Below are 14,063 nucleotides of genomic sequence, written 5' to 3'. Positions count from 1 at the left end.
CTCTTCGTAGTGCCTGTTACGGCACTTCTGCGGGTGCTGCCTGCTTCTGTGAGGGCTCCCTATCTTGCTGGGCGCCCCCTCTGTCTCCTCACGCAATTGGCGACATCCTGGTCCCTCCTGGGCCACAGCAGCATCCAAAAAACAAAAACGCGACCCTTGCAGCTAGCAAGAGTTGTTTGTGGTCTTTCTGTGTGGGAACACCTCTGCAAGCTTCTTCACAACGTGGGACATCCATCCTCCAAAGGGGAAGTTCCTAGTCCTCTTTGTTCTTGCAGAATCCACAGCTTCTACCATCCGGTGGCAGCTTCTTTGCATCCTCAGCCGGCATTTCCTGGGCATCTGCCCAATCTCGACTTTGTCACGACTCTTGGACTTGGTCCCCTTGTTCCACAGGTACTCTCGTCCGGAAATCCACCTTTGTTGCATTGCTGGTGTTGGTCTTCCTTGCAGAATTCCCCTATCACGACTTCTGTGCTCTCTGGGGAACATACGTGAACTTTACACCTACTTTTCAGGGTCTTGGGGTGGGCTATTTTTCTAAGCCTCACTGTTTTCTTACAGTCCCAGTGACCCTCTACAAGCTCACATAGGTTTGGGGTCAATTCGTGGTTCGCACTCCACTTTTGGAGTATATGGTTTGTGTTGCCCCTATACCTATGTGCTCTCATTGCAATCTATTGTGACTGTACATTGCTTGCATTACTTCCTTTTGCTATTACTGTATATTTTTGGTATTGTGTACATATATCTTGTGTATATTTGGCTATCCTCATACTGAGGGTACTCACTGAGATACTTTTGGCATATTGTCATAAAAATAAAGTACCTTTATTTTTAGTATATCTGTGTATTGTGTTTGTTTTCTTATGATATTGTGCATATGACACCAGTGGTATAGTGGGAGCTTTGCATGTCTCCTAGTTCAGCCTAAGCTGCTCAGCTAAAGCTACCTTCTATCAGCCTAAGCTGCTAGAAACACCTCTTCTACACTAATAAGGGATAACTGGACCTGGTGCAGAGTGTAAGTACCCCTTGGTACCCACTACAAACCAGGCCAGTGTAGGAGGCTGGACTGGCTTGAAGTGAGTACCAAGGGGTACTTGCACCTTGCACCAGGCCCAGTTATCCCTTATTAGTGTATAGGGTGTCTAGCAGCTTAGGCTGATAGATAATGGTAGCTTAGCAGAGCAGCTTAGGCTGAACTAGGAGACCTGTGAAGCTACTACAGTACCACTTAGTGTCATATGCACAATATCATAAGAAAACACAATACACAGTTATACTAAAAATAAAGGTACTTTATTTTTATGACAATATGCCAAAGTATCTTAGAGTGTACCCTCAGTGAGAGGATAGGAAATATACACAAGATATATATACACAATAGCAAAAATATGCAGTATAGTCTTAGAAAACAGTGCAAACAATGTATAGTTACAATAGGATGCAATGGGGAAACATAGGGATAGGGGCAACACAAACCATATACTCCAAAAGTGGAATGCGAACCACGAATGGACCCCAAACCTATGTGACCTTGTAGAGGGTCGCTGGGACTATTAGAAAATAGTGAGAGTTAGAAAAATAACCCTCCCCAAGACCCTGAAAAGTGAGTGCAAAGTGCACTAAAGTTCCCCTAAGGACAAAGAAGTCGTGTTAGAGGAATAATGCAGGAAAGACACAAACCAACAATGCAACAACTGTGGATTTCCAATCTAGGGTACCTGTGGAACAAGGGGACCAAGTCCAAAAGTCACAAGCAAGTCGGAGATGGGCAGATGCCCAGGAAATGCCAGCTGCGGGTGCAAAGAAGCTTCTACTGGACAGAAGAAGCTGAGGTTTCTGCAGGAACGAAAAGGGCTAGAAACTTCCCCTTTGGTGGACGGATCCCTCTCGCCGTGGAGAGTCGTGCAGAAGTGTTTTCCCGCCGAAAGAACACCAACAAGCCTTGCTAGCTGCAAATCGTGCGGTTAGCGTTTTTGGATGCTGCTGTGGTCCTGGAGGGACCAGGAGGTCGCAAATTGGACCAGGAGAGAGAGGGGACGTCGAGCAAGACAAGGAGCCCTCTCAGCAGCAGGTAGCACCCGGAGAAGTGCCAGAAACAGGCACTACGAGGATGCGTGAAACGGTGCTCACCCGAAGTTACACAAAGGAGTCCCACGTCGCCAGAGACCAACTTAGAAAGTCGTGCAATGCAGGTTAGAGTGCCGTGGACCCAGGCTTGGCTGTGCACAAAGGATTTCCGCCGGAAGTGCACAGGGGCCGGAGTAGCTGCAAAAGTCGCGGTTCCCAGCAATGCAGCCCAGCGAGGTGAGGCAAGGACTTACCTCCACCAAACTTGGACTGAAGAGTCACTGGACTGTGGGGGTCACTTGGACAGAGTCGCTGGATTCGAGGGACCTCGCTCGTCGTGCTGAGAGGAGACCCAAGGGATCGGTAATGCAGCTTTTTGGTGCCTGCGGTTGCAGGGGGAAGATTCCGTCGACCCACGGGAGATTTCTTCGGAGCTTCTGGTGCAGAGAGGAGGCAGACTACCCCCACAGCATGCACAAGCAGGAAAACAGTCGAGAAGGCGGCAGGATCAGCGTTACAGAGTTACAGTAGTCGTCTTTGCTACTATGTTGCAGGTTTGCAGGCTTCCAGCGCGGTCAGCAGTCGATTCCTTATCAGAAGGTGAAGAGAGAGATGCAGAGGAACTCGGATGAGCTCTTGCATTCGTTATCTAAAGTTTCCCCAGAGACAGAGACCCTAAATATCCAGAAAAGAGGGTTTGGCTACCTAGGAGAGAGGATAGGCTACTAACACCTGAAGGAGCCTATCAGAAGGAGTCTCTGACGTCACCTGGTGGCAATGGCCACTCAGAGCAGTCCAGTGTGCCAGCAGCACCTCTGTTTCCAAGATGGCAGAGGTCTGGAGCACACTGGAGGAGCTCTGGACACCTCCCAGGGGAGGTGCAGGTCAGGGGAGTGGTCACTCCCCTTTCCTTTGTCCAGTTTCGCGCCAGAGCAGGGCTAAGGGGTCCCCTGAACCGGTGTAGACTGGCTTATGCAGAATTGGGCACATCTGTGCCCAACAAAGCATTTCCAGAGGCTGGGGGAGGCTACTCTTCCCCTGCCTTCACACCATTTTCCAAAGGGAGAGAGTGTCACACCCTCTCTCAGAGGAAGTTCTTTGTTCTGCCATCCTGGGCCAGGCCTGGCTGGACCCCAGGAGGGCAGATGCCTGTCTGAGGGGTTGGCAGCAGCAGCAGCTGCAGTGAAACCCCAGGAAAGACAGTTTGGCAGTACCAGGGTCTGTGCTACAGACCACTGGGATCATGGAATTGTACCAACAACGCCAGGATGGCATAGAGGGGGCAATTCCATGATCTTAGACATGTTACATGGCCATGTTCGGAGTTACCATTGTGAAGCTACATATAGGTAGTGACCTATATGTAGTACACGCGTGTAATGGTGTCCCCACACTCACAAAGTTCAGGGAATTGGCTCTGAACAATGTGGGGGCACCTTGGCTAGTGCCAGGGTGCCCTCACACTAAGTAACTTTGCACCTAACCTTTACCAGGTAAAGGTTAGACATATAGGTGACTTATAAGTTACTTAAGTGCAGTGTAAAATGGCTGTGAAATAACGTGGACGTTATTTCACTCAGGCTGCAGTGGCAGGCCTGTGTAAGAATTGTCAGAGCTCCCTATGGGTGGCAAAAGAAATGCTGCAGCCCATAGGGATCTCCTGGAACCCCAATACCCTGGGTACCTCAGTACCATATACTAGGGAATTATAAGGGTGTTCCAGTAAGCCAATGTAAATTGGTAAAATGGTCACTAGCCTGTTAGTGACAATTTGGAAAGAAATGAGAGAGCATAACCACTGAGGTTCTGATTAGCAGAGCCTCAGTGAGACAGTTAGTCACTACACAGGTAACACATTCAGGCACACTTATGAGCACTGGGGCCCTGGGTTACCAGGGTCCCAGTGACACATACAACTAAAACAACATATATACAGTGAAAAATGGGGGTAACATGCCAGGCAAGATGGTATTTTCCTACACAACCCCCCCCCAAACGAAGGACAATAAGACTAGCCATGACCTGATGAGTCTTCATTGTCTAAGTGGAAATATCTGGAGAGTCCATCTGCATTGGAGTGGCTACTCCCAGGTCTATGTTCCACTGTATAGTCCATTCCCTGTAGGGATATGGACCACCTCAACAATTTAGGATTTTCACCTTTCATTTGTTTTAGCCAAAGTAGAGGTTTGTGGTCTGTCTGAACAATGAAGTGAGTGCCAAACAGGTATGGCCTCAACTTCTTCAGAGCCCAAACCACAGCAAAGGCCTCCCTCTCAATGGCAGACCAACGCTTTTCTCTAGGGGTCAACCTCCTACTAATAAAAGCAACAGGTTGATCCTGGCCCTCAGAATTAAGTTGTGATAGGACTGCCCCTACTCCTAATTCAGATGCATCAGTTTGGACATAGAATTTTTTAGAGTAACAAGGGCTTTTCAGGACAGGTGCAGAGCACATGGCCTGCTTCAGCTCCTTAAAAGCTTTCTGACAGTTTGCTGTCCATAATACCTTTTTAGGCATTTTCTTGGATGTGAGGTCATTAAGAGGGGCTGTAATGGAGCCATAGTTCTTAATGAACCTCCTGTAATACCCAGTGAGGCCTAGGAAGGCTCTCACCTGAGTCTGAGTGGTAGGGGGAATCCAATCAATAATTGTTTGGATTTTCCCCTGTAGTGGTGCAATCTGTTCCCCACCAACAAGGTGTCCCAGATAAACCACCTTACCCTGCCCTATCTGGCACTTTGAAGCCTTGATAGTGAGGCCTGCCTTTTGCAGGGCCTCCAAAACTTTCCATAGGTGGACCAGGTGATCATCCCAGCTGGAGCTAAAGACAGCTATATCGTCCAAATATGCTGCACTGAAAGCTTCCAGCCCTTGCAGGACTGTGTTCACCAACCTCTGAAAAGTGGCAGGTGCATTTTTCAAACCAAAAGGCATTACAGTAAACTGGTAATGTCCTCCAATGGTAGAAAATGCAGTCTTAGGTTTAGCATCTTCTGACAATTTGATCTGCCAATACCCTGCAGTCAAATCAAAAGTGCTTAGATACTTGGCAGATGCCAGTGTATCTATGAGCTCATCTGCCCTTGGTATAGGGTGAGCATCAGTTTTGGTTACCAAGTTGAGACCTCTATAGTCTACACAAAACCGCATTTCCTTCTTTCCATCTTTGGAATGGGGTTTTGGTACCAGTACCACAGGAGAAGCCCATGGACTGTCAGAGTGCTCAACTACTCCTAGTTCTAACATTTTCTGGACCTCTTGCTTCATGCAGTCCCTGACATGGTCAGGCTGCCTATAGATCTTACTTTTGACAGGTAAACTGTCTCCAGTATCTATAGTGTGCTCACACCAAGAAGTGGTACCTGGCACAGTAGAGAAGAGTTCAGAGAATTGATCTAGGAGGTTTATGCAATTGTCTTTCTGCTCAGCAGTAAGACAATCAGCCAAAACTACACCTTCTACCAGAGCATCTTGTTCTGTGGAAGAGAAGAGATCAGGTAGAGGATCACTGTCTTCTTCCTGTCCCTCATCTGTTGCCATGAGCAGGGTGAGATCAGCCCTGTCATAGTAGGGTTTCAGGCGGTTGACATGGAGCACCCTAAGGGGACTCCTGGCAGTGCCTAAGTCAACTAAAAAGGTGACTTCTCCCTTCTTTTCAACAATTGTGTGGGGTCCACTCCATTTATCTTGGAGTGCTCTTGGGGCCACAGGCTCCAAGACCCACACTTTCTGCCCTGGTTGGTACTGAACCAAAACAGCCTTCTGATCATGCCATTGCTTCTGGAGCTCTTGGCTGGCCTGAAGGTTTTTACTGGCCTTTTTCATGTACTCAGCCATCCTTGATCTGAGGCCAAGTACATAATCCACAATATCCTGCTTAGGAGCTTTTAAAGGTTGTTCCCAACCCTCCTTTACAAGTGTGAGTGGACCCCTAACAGGGTGTCCAAAAAGAAGTTCAAAGGGGCTGAAGCCCACTCCTTTCTGGGGTACCTCCCTGTGGCAAAAAGGAGGCATGGTAGAAGGATATCCCATCTCCTGCGGAGTTTTTCAGGGAGACCCATAATCATGCCTTTGAGAGTTTTATTAAATCTCTCCACCAGTCCATTTGTTTGTGGATGATAGGGTGTTGTGAACTTGTACGTTACACCACACTCCTTCCACATGGCCTTTAAGTATGCAGACATGAAATTGCTTCCCCTGTCTGATACTACTTCCTTTGGGAAGCCCATCCTGGAAAATATTCCCAGGAGGGCCTTTGCCACTGCAGGTGCTGTAGTGGTCCTTAAAGGAATAGCTTCAGGATATCTTGTGGCATGGTCCACTACCACCAAGATAAACCTATTGCCTGAAGCAGTAGGAGGGTCAAGGGGGCCAACTATGTCAACCCCTACCCTTTCAAAGGGAACCCCAACCACAGGCAGTGGGATAAGGGGTGCCTTTGGGGTGCCACCTGTCTTGCCACTGGCTTGACAGGTTTCACAGGACTTACAAAATTCCTTTGTGTCCTCAGACATTCTAGGCCAATGAAACAGGGGAACAAGCCTGTCCCAAGTTTTCATTTGTCCTAGATGCCCAGCTAGGGGAATGTCATGTGCCAGTGTTAGGAGGAACTTTCTGTACTCCTGAGGAATCACTAATCTCCTGGCAGCTCCAGGTTTAGGATCCCTATGCTCAGTGTACAAGAGGTTGTCCTCCCAGTAAACTCTGTGAGAGTCACTGACATCCCCATTAGCCTGTTTGACAGCTTGCTGTCTGAGACCCTCTAATGTGGGACAGGTTTGCTGTGCCACACTCAGCTCCTCTCTGGCAGGCCCCCCTTCACCCAAAAGCTCAGCAGTGTCTGCTTCCAGCTCCTCTGGTGTAGGTTCTGCACAGGGAGGGAATTCTTCCTCCTCAGAAGTTGAATCCACTGTAGAGGGAGGGATAGTAGGAAGTGGTTTGCTTCTACTAGCCCTAGCTTTAGGGAGCACTTGGTCCATTGTTCCAGGATCCAAGCTTCCCTGTCCTTTTTGCTTTTTGGCCTGAGCCCTTGTCAAAGCAAAAATATGCCCTGGGATGCCCAGCATTGCTGCATGGGCCTCCAACTCCACATCTGACCAAGCTGATGTCTCCAAATCATTTCCTAGTAGACAGTCTACAGGTAAATCTGTGGCTACCACAACTTTCTTTGGACCAGTAACCCCCCCCCAGTTGAGATTAACAACAGCCATGGGGTGGCTAAGTGTGTTGTTGTGAGCATCGGTTACTTGGTACTGGTGACCAAGTAGGTGTTGTTCAGGGTGGACCAGTTTCTCTATGACCATAGTCAACCTGGCTCCAGTGTCCCTGTAGGCCTGAACCTCAACACCATTTATTAGGGGTAGCTGCTTGTACTTATCCATATTAAGGGGACAAGCAACTAAGGTGGCTAAATCAATAGCCCCCTCAGAGACTAACACAGCCTCTGTGGCCTCCCTAACAAGGCCAACCCCAACTAAGTTACCAATAGTGAGCCCAGCTACTCCCTTGGATTGGCTATTAGTAGGTTTGCTCCCACCACCACTGCTATTAGTAGGGACACTAGGTGTAGCAGTAGGGGTTGTAGTGGTAGGAGGCTTGGTGCCTTTCTTTGGACAACTGGGATCTGTTGTCCAATGGCCTTTTATTTTACATAAATAGCACCATGGTTTCTTTTCCTTGTTTTGATTAGAAGAGGATTTGGGCCCACCACCCCCACCAGAGTGTTTTTGTGGGCCTGATGAAGACTCATTTTTAGATTTGTCCCCAACCTTGTCAGAAGACTTACCATCCTTCTTTTTGTTGCCATCTTTGTCACCCCCCGTATGAACTTTTCTGTTCACCCTTGTTCTGACCCATTTGTCTGCCTTCTTTCCCAATTCTTGGGGAGAGGTCAGATCAGAGTCCACCAAGTACTGGTGCAACAAATCAGACACACAATTATTAAGAATATGCTCTCTCAGGATCAAGTTATACAGGCTGTCATAATCAGTAACTTTACTGCCATGTAACCACCCCTCCAAGGCCTTCACTGAATGGTCAATGAAATCAACCCAGTCTTGTGAAGACTCCTTTTTGGTCTCTCTGAACTTTATCCTGTATTGTTCAGTGGTTACGCCATAACCATCCAGGAGTGCATTCTTAAGAACTTGGAAATTATTAGCATCATTTTCTTTCACAGTAAGGAGCCTATCCCTACCTTTTCCACTAAATGATAGCCATAGGATAGCAGCCCACTGCCTTTGAGGGACATCCTGTACAGCATAGGCCCTCTCAAGTGCAGCAAACCACTTGTTAATGTCATCCCCCTCCTTATAAGGGGGAACTATCTTGTGCAGATTCCTGGAATCATGCTCTTTTGCAGGATGACTATGGGGAATACTGCTGCTGCCACCATGGGTTTCTAAACCCAACTTCTGTCTTTCCTTCTCTAGTTCAAAAGACTGTCTATCCAAATCCAGCTGTTGCTTTTTGAGCTTCAGTCTGGTTTGTTCCACTCTCAATCTATTGAGCTCCCTTTCTAACAATCTGTCATCAGGGTGGGTGGGAGGGACATGCCTTGAAACAGAAGTATGGTGAGAATGGACAGAAGGAGACCTGTCCCTTACAGAGGCCACCCTAACAGCTTGGCTAACAGAAACATCACTACCAGTATGGTGAGAATAAATGCTTTTGCTATGATGTGAGACAACACTATTTGTATGGTGAGGCTCTCCATCATTACCAACTATGCTAGACTGTCTGGTAATGGGCAGGCTAGGAAGTTTCTTTCCTGAATCTTTTCCTGGGGGAGTCCCTGGATCAGATTGGGAACCATTAGCTACTTTTTCTACAGATGGGGCACTTCTAGCCTTATCCTGTTCTCTAAGCATGTTAAGTAACAGTTCCAAGGAAGGATTCTTCCCTACACTCAAACCTCTCTCTATGCAGAGACTCCTTGCTCCTTTCCAGCTAAGGTGATCATATGCAAGTTTGGACAGATCAACATTTTGGCCTGTGCCAGACATTTTTAGAGAGAGTTAAAGTGATAGAAAAAGAGAAAAAAGTTTTCAGAACTTTTTGGAAAGACAGAAAAAAACTTTTTAAACTTTTAAGAACTTTTCGAAAGTTTAGAAGTACTTTTCAGCACTTAGAAAAGAGTGAAAAGAGGAAATGCAAAACTTTTTGGCTATGTGTATATACACTGACCTTGTTTTGTATATTTTTCTCTTATGAAAAGTACAATGACAAGAGTGGTAACTAGTCTCAAAGCACTTATCCCACCGCTGCACAACCAATGTAGGAGGCTGGACTGGCTTGTAGTGAGTACCAAGGGGTACTTGCACCTTGCACCAGGCCCAGTTATCCCTTATTAGTGTATAGGGTGTCTAGCAGCTTAGGCTGATAGATAATGGTAGCTTAGCAGAGCAGCTTAGGCTGAACTAGGAGACGTGTGAAGCTACTACAGTACCACTTAGTGTCATATGCACAATATCATAAGAAAACACAATACACAGTTATACTAAAAATAAAGGTACTTTATTTTTATGACAATATGCCAAAGTATCTTAGAGTGTACCTTCAGTGAGAGGATAGGAAATATACACAAGATATATATACACAATAGCAAAAATATGCAGTATAGTCTTAGAAAACAGTGCAAACAATGTATAGTTACAATAGGATGCAATGGGGAAACATAGGGATAGGGGCAACACAAACCATATACTCCAAAAGTGGAATGCGAACCACGAATGGACCCCAAACCTATGTGACCTTGTAGAGGGTCGCTGGGACTATTAGAAAATAGTGAGAGTTAGAAAAATAACCCTCCCCAAGACCCTGAAAAGTGAGTGCAAAGTGCACTAAAGTTCCCCTAAGGACAAAGAAGTTGTGTTAGAGGAATAATGCAGGAAAGACACAAACCAACAATGCAACAACTGTGGATTTCCAATCTAGGGTACCTGTGGAACAAGGGGACCAAGTCCAAAAGTCACAAGCAAGTCGGAGATGGGCAGATGCCCAGGAAATGCCAGCTGCGGGTGCAAAGAAGCTTCTACTGGACAGAAGAAGCTGAGGTTTCTGCAGGAACGAAAAGGGCTAGAGACTTCCCCTTTGGTAGACGGATCCCTCTCGCCGTGGAGAGTCGTGCAGAAGTGTTTTCCCGCCGAAAGAACGCCAACAAGCCTTGCTAGCTGCAAATTGTGCGGTTACCGTTTTTGGACGCTGCTGTGGTCCTGGAGGGACCAGGAGGTCGCAAATTGGACCAGGAGAGAGAGGGGACGTCGAGCAAGACAAGGAGCCCTCTCAGCAGCAGGTAGCACCCGGAGAAGTGCCAGAAACAGGCACTACGAGGATGCGTGAAACGGTGCTCACCCGAAGTTACACAAAGGAGTCCCACGTCGCCAGAGACCAACTTAGAAAGTTGTGCAATGCAGGTTAGAGTGCCGTGGACCCAGGCTTGGCTGTGCACAAAGGATTTCCGCCGGAAGTGCACAGGGGCCGGAGTAGCTGCAAAAGTTGCGGTTCCCAGCAATGCAGCCCAGCGAGGTGAGGCAAGGACTTACCTCCACCAAACTTGGACTGAAGAGTCACTGGACTGTGGGGGTCACTTGGACAGAGTCGCTGGATTCGAGGGACCTCGCTCGTCGTGCTGAGAGGAGACCGAAGGGACCGGTAATGCAGCTTTTTGGTGCCTGCGGTTGCAGGGGGAAGATTCCGTCGACCCACGGGAGATTTCTTTGGAGCTTCTGGTGCAGAGAGGAGGCAGACTGCCCCCACAGCATGCACAGGCAGGAAAACAGTCGAGAAGGCGGCAGGATCAGCGTTACAGAGTTGCAGTAGTCGTCTTTGCTACTATGTTGCAGGTTTGCAGGCTTCCAGCGCGGTCAGCAGTCGATTCCTTATCAGAAGGTGAAGAGAGAGATGCAGAGGAACTCGGATGAGCTCTTATATTCGTTATCTAAAGTTTCCCCAGAGACAGAGACCCTAAATAGCCAGAAAAGAGGGTTTGGCTACCTAGGAGAGAGGATAGGCTACTAACACCTGAAGGAGCCTATCAGAAGGAGTCTCTGACGTCACCTGGTGGCACTGGCCACTCAGAGCAGTCCAGTGTGCCAGCAGCACCTCTGTTTCCAAGATGGCAGAGGTCTGGAGCACACTGGAGGAGCTCTGGACACCTCCCAGGGGAGGTGCAGGTCAGGGGAGTGGTCACTCCCCTTTCCTTTGTCCAGTTTCGCGCCAGAGCAGGGCTAAGGGGTCCCCTGAACCGGTGTAGACTGGCTTATGCAGAATTGGGCACATCTGTGCCCAACAAAGCATTTCCAGAGGCTGGGGGAGGCTACTCCTCCCCTGCCTTCACACCATTTTCCAAAGGGAGAGGGTGTCACACCCTCTCTCAGAGGAAGTTCTTTGTTCTGCCATCCTGGGCCAGGCCTGGCTGGACCCCAGGAGGGCAGATGCCTGTCTGAGGGGTTGGCAGCAGCAGCAGCTGCAGTGAAACCCCAGGAAGGGCAGTTTGGCAGTACCAGGGTCTGTGCTACAGACCACTGGGATCATGGAATTGTACCAACAACGCCAGGATGGCATAGAGGGGGCAATTCCATGATCTTAGACATGTTACATGGCCATATTTGGAGTTACCATTGTGAAGCTACATATAGGTAGTGACCTATATGTAGTACACGCATGTAATGGTGTCCCCGCACTCACAAAGTTCAGGGAATTGGCTCTGAACAATGTGGGGGCACCTTGGCTAGTGCCAGGGTGCCCTCACACTAAGTAACTTTGCACCTAACCTTTACCAGGTAAAGGTTAGACATATAGGTGACTTATAAGTTACTTAAGTGCAGTGTAAAATGGCTGTGAAATAACGTGGACGTTATTTCACTCAGGCTGCAGTGGCAGGCCTGTGTAAGAATTGTCAGAGCTCCCTATGGGTGGCAAAAGAAATGCTGCAGCCCATAGGGATCTCCTGGAACCCCAATACCCTGGGTACCGCAGTACCATATACTAGGGAATTATAAGGGTGTTCCAGTAAGCCAATGTAAATTGGTAAAATGGTCACTAGCCTGTTAGTGACAATTTGGAAAGAAATGAGAGAGCATAACCACTGAGGTTCTGATTAGCAGAGCCTCAGTGAGACAGTTAGTCACTACACAGGTAACACATTCAGGCACACTTATGAGCACTGGGGCCCTGGGTTACCAGGGTCCCAGTGACACATACAACTAAAACAACAAATATACAGTGAAAAATGGGGGTAACATGCCAGGCAAGATGGTACTTTCCTACAGCCAGCCTCCTACATTGGTTGTGCAGCGGTGGGATAAGTACTTGCAACTACTTACCACGTTGTCATTTTGTACTTTTCATAAGAGAAAAATATACAAAACAAGTTCAGTGTATGTACACCTAACCAAAAAGTTTTGCTTTTCTTCTCTTACTCTATTTACTAAGTGCTGAAAAGTACCTCTAAACTTTCAAAAAGTTTCTAAAAAGTTGAAAAAGTTTTTTCTGTTTCCTTAAAAAGTTCTGAAACTTTTTCTCTCTTTTTCTGTCCCTTAAACCCTTTTCTATCATGTCTGGTACAGGTCCTACTCTTAATCTGGCCAGCACAGCTTATGATCTCCTTAGCTGGAAAAATTTGAGGAGTCTCTGCATTGATAGAGGTTTAGGGGTAGGGAAGAATCCCTCTAGAGAATTGTTGATTAACATGCTCATTGAAAATGATAAGGCCTTAGCTGGCACATCTGTTGAGAAGTTAGGAGATGGTTCACATTCTGATTCTGGGGCAGCCCCATCAAGAATGTTAGATGGTATTCTTTCCAACCTGCCCCTTACCAGACCCCCTAGCATAACTGGTACTAATGTGAGCTCTCATCACAGTAGGGATGGCATTTCTTTAGGCCAGGTTGTTAGGGTGCCAACTGTTAGGGACAGGTCTCCTTCTGTTATTATACATCATTCTTATGTGTCAAAGCATGCCCAACCCACCCACCCTGATGACAGAATGTTAGAAAGGGAGCTCAATAGATTGAGAGTGGAAGAGACCAGGCTGAAGCTTAAATAGCAACAGCTGGCTCTAGACAGGGAATCTTTAGACTTAGAAAAAGAAAGACAGAAGTTGGGGTTTGGACCCCATGGTGGCAGCAGCAGTATTACAGATAGTAATCCTGTAAAAGAGCATGATTCTAAGAATCTGCATAAGATAGTTCCCCCTTACAAGGAGGGGGATGACATTAACAAGTGGTTTGCTGCACTTGAGAGGGCCTGTGTTGTACAGGGGGTCCCTCAAGGCTGCTATCCTATGGCTATCTTTCAGTGGAAAGGGTAGGGATAGACTCCTTACTGTGAAGGAAAGTGATGCCAATAATTTTACAGTTTTAAAGAATGCACTCTTGGATGGATATGGCTTAACCACTGAACAGTATAGGATTAAGTTCAGAGAAAATCAAAAAAGACTCTTCACAAGACTGGTTAGACTTTGTTGACCATTCAGTGAAGGCCTTGGAGGGGTGGTTACATGGTAGTAAAGTTTCTGACTATGAAAGCCTGTATAATCTGATCCTGAGAGAGCATATTCTGAATAACTGTGTGTCTGATTTGTTACACCAATATCTAGTGGACTCAGATCTGACCTCTCCCCAAGAACTGGGAAAGAAGGCAGACAAATGGGTCAGAACAAGAGTGAACAGAAAAGTTCATACAGGTGGTGACAAGGATGGCAAGAAGAAAGATGGTGAGAAATCTCAGGATAAGCATGGGAATAAGGGTAAAACCGAAGATCCTTCTTCAAATCCTAAACACTCTTCAGGGGGTGGGGATAAAACAAATTCTTCATCTTCTTCTTCACAACCTACACACATTAAAAAGCCTTGGTGCTTTGTGTGTAAAAATAGAGGCCATAGGCCAGGGGATAATTCCTGTCCAGGTAAACCCCCTGAGCCTACCACCACTAATACATCAAACTCGAGTGCCCCTAGCAGTAGTGGTACTAGTGGTGGGACTG

The sequence above is a fragment of the Pleurodeles waltl genome, chromosome 4_2 (assembly GCF_031143425.1).
Source record: "Pleurodeles waltl isolate 20211129_DDA chromosome 4_2, aPleWal1.hap1.20221129, whole genome shotgun sequence".
Classification (NCBI taxonomy): Eukaryota; Metazoa; Chordata; class Amphibia; order Caudata; family Salamandridae; genus Pleurodeles; species Pleurodeles waltl.
This window is presented reverse-complemented; position numbering follows the sequence as displayed.